The sequence below is a fragment of the Embiotoca jacksoni genome, unplaced genomic scaffold, assembly GCF_022577435.1.
Source record: "Embiotoca jacksoni isolate LCO1_2020_lvr unplaced genomic scaffold, fEmbJac1.0.p SCAF_81, whole genome shotgun sequence".
In the NCBI taxonomy this organism is placed as follows: Eukaryota; Metazoa; Chordata; class Actinopteri; family Embiotocidae; genus Embiotoca; species Embiotoca jacksoni.
This window is the reverse complement of record NW_027185438.1, coordinates 967,396-970,387: the sequence shown is the minus strand read 5'-3', so window position 1 is coordinate 970,387 and position 2,992 is coordinate 967,396. Positions and strand designations below refer to the sequence as shown.

Genomic DNA, 2,992 nt, shown 5'->3' with positions numbered 1-2,992 from the left:
TCTGTTAACAGATGCTCCGCCCCCCTCTGATCCTGGTTCTGTTAACAGATGCTCCTCCCACCTCTGATCCTGGTTCTGTTAACAGATGCTCCGCCCCCCTCTGATCCTGGTTCTGTTAACAGATGCTCCTCCCACCTCTGATCCTGGTTCTGTTAACAGATGCTCCTCCCCCCTCTGATCCTGGTTCTGTTAACAGATGCTCCTCCCACCTCTGATCCTGGTTCTGTTAACAGATGCTCCGCCCCCCTCTGATCCTGGTTCTGTTAACAGATGCTCCGCCCACCTCTGATCCTGGTTCTGTTAACAGATGCTCCGCCCCCCTCTGATCCTGGTTCTGTTAACAGATGCTCCTCCCACCTCTGATCCTGGTTCTGTTAACAGATGCTCTGCCCACCTTTGATCCTTAGGCCCCTATGCCCTTACATCCGAAGAGCAATAAAAAACATAATGGGGAACCCTTATGTCCGAAAAGCATGAAAAACACATTATAGTATGATTTTTTTTTTCACCCGGCCGAACCGAACCCAGAGAGGCGACAGTGCTAACCACTACACCACTGCACCAACATACTACTGTAGTATGTCATCCAAAATGTCAAACTTCTCATTTGTAAATCCACATTGTGAGCCAAAGTCCTTCTGCAAGTCCTTTAATGTTGGAATTACTGTTACAAACATTCTGGCTGTGGTACAGAAATGTAGCTCAGCAGCAAGAACATCGCAAAAAAAAAAAGAAAAGAAAAGCTAGCAAATAAATAAGCACTGCGGCTGCCTGCAGAAACGGCATTTTATCTGTTTTTTTAAGGTTCAGACACATTGAGTCGATGTTTCAGTTACATTCAAAATGAGTGCATTATAAATACTTTCTGCCGGCCCTGCCTGCCACCAGGTTCAAGTGCTAGTCTCCTTGATTAGCTTAGCCACCTTTAGCCAGCCTGTAATCCCTGACACAGCAGTGAGGGAACATGTCACACACATCTTGTGCTCTGTCTGTGTATATAATGTACATGAAGGTCATTTCACACAATCAGTTTCCTACATTCCTCTCACCTTAAAAGAACCTTTCTACTGACTGAGGTTCGCCTTCAGGCCGACCCAAACACACAAAACAACCGAGAGAAGTATATATCTTTACATAGTTTCTATATAGTTCGCTTATATGTGTATTTTTACAGTATATCCAGCTGTCGTTTGAATATGGAGTACATTGGTTGTAATTACACACCACACACACACGAGAAGAAAGAACAGTACATCGTAATAACACGACTCCGGAGAAGATCGTGTTAAAAGTCCAGTTGCTTCTGTTCCTCTTCAGTTCAGTTGGAACATCATAAAACGTCCAGTCGTAGTTGTAGTAAGGCCAAGATGAGCTTCTTAGACGAGGACAGACATAAGGAATAAACAGGGGGTCGAAGGTGGTGGTGGGGGGTTGGGTGGGGGTGCAGGGGGCGACATGGGGCCATTTAGGTTAAAAATAGGGTGTAAAAAGATGAGCATGAGTCCTGTTCACGACATCCAACAGGAAAAGAAAGGCTTGTTTAAGCTGAGCTGATGAAGCAGGTACATTCCCAGAGAAACAGCATGAGAAGGAGGGACTTCAGATACATGACAGAAAAGAGGCTTCGAAACATTCACAAAATAATAGAAAATGTTGGTCCATTGAGGTGTTTATCGGCTGAAACATGAGTGTAGTCATGACAACAACACATCCCTGCTGACTGGACTGACCATCATCCTGCAGAGAGCAGGTGTTCCAGCTGTGCTCTGGTTTAGTTTTACTGTGGAGGACGTAAAGATGTCGTCACCTCAAGTTCAACAAGTTGAGACGAAGATTCTGATCCTTCAATGGAAATGAAGTGAAATTTCACTTACAAATAAAGAAGTTGACAAACAAATCACTTGAGAATAATTGATTTATATCTGACAAGCTCTGTCAGTTCAGCCAATCAGATCGCCCGTTTCCATGACGCTGAGCAGCGAGCAGCAGTATTTAAAAACCATTTCCACATGTACTGCACTGTGGTTAGAGTACACGTAGAGTAATCACAAGTAGCGTCAGACGGGACCCCGTCAGCACAACTTCTCCTCCATCTCCTGCTACACGACGAGGAGGAGAAGCTCCTCCACCTCCTGCTACACGACGAGGAGGAGAAGCTCCTCCAGTAAAACTACATAGTTTAAAACGGGACTTCAAACTGTGCAAAAGTTGTCGGCAGTCTTTAGTCTCAAGAGGACGAAGATGGTTTGAACCCACAGAGTCCTGAGGTCACATCATGGAGTCGGTCAGGAGGACCGAGGACACAGAGGACAACTCGCTCAGCAGAGACACACTTCACCTGTTCCAAGGGGACAAAAACTAGTCCTGCCAGTATTTTTATAATGTAGTGCCTGAAAACTTTTGCCCAGTGGTGCACATTAAAGCATGTCCTCCTCACATCCTCTCCACCAGCAGCACCAACCTGCTGACTCTGATGCTGCTTCCTTGTCTCATGTGATCGCAGCATTTTTCTGTTCAAAACAATTTCACATGAAAACTGTAGGAAATGAAGAATATCCACAGCATTTAGAGTCACTTCCAGCTTCAGGTTTAAGCTCGGGACCTTCTCTCCACCGGCCTGCTGACCATTTCCACAGCACAACCTCCAGATTTACACTTTAGCTTTTAGATTTCCCCACAGTCCAAAAGTCATCTCGTAGAAACTGGATTATTTAACCAAGTTTCAGGTTAAAAGTCGATTTTGTTGAAGATGAAAAATATCAAAACATGCCTTTTAAAAATGGTCAGCAGTCGAGTAAAGAATGTGTCTTTTATAATAAATTGGATCAAACATATAGTAACTCTAGAATAACGTTTAAGGGTACAGCCACATTGTTATCTTATATCTTAATATATTTTATATCTTATTATAAGCACCATACAAATTTGACAAACAAGCTACCATATAGTGTTATTTTAGTGTATAAATACACAATATTATGAAATCACCCCA

The 2,992-nt window shown here is 43.6% G+C and overlaps 1 protein-coding gene across 1 annotated transcript in view; it reads right to left on the bottom strand.

The window, feature by feature from the left end:
* Window positions 1-633: 633 nt before the first annotated feature.
* The window catches only part of apba1a (amyloid beta (A4) precursor protein-binding, family A, member 1a), a 50,073-nt gene continuing 47,714 nt past the window's right edge, over window positions 634-2,992 (bottom strand). The window contains exon 16 of the mRNA XM_069139346.1: window positions 634-2,992. This exon is cut by the window's right edge and continues 2,559 nt beyond it. The gene's annotated coding sequence lies outside the window, so the exon portion shown is untranslated.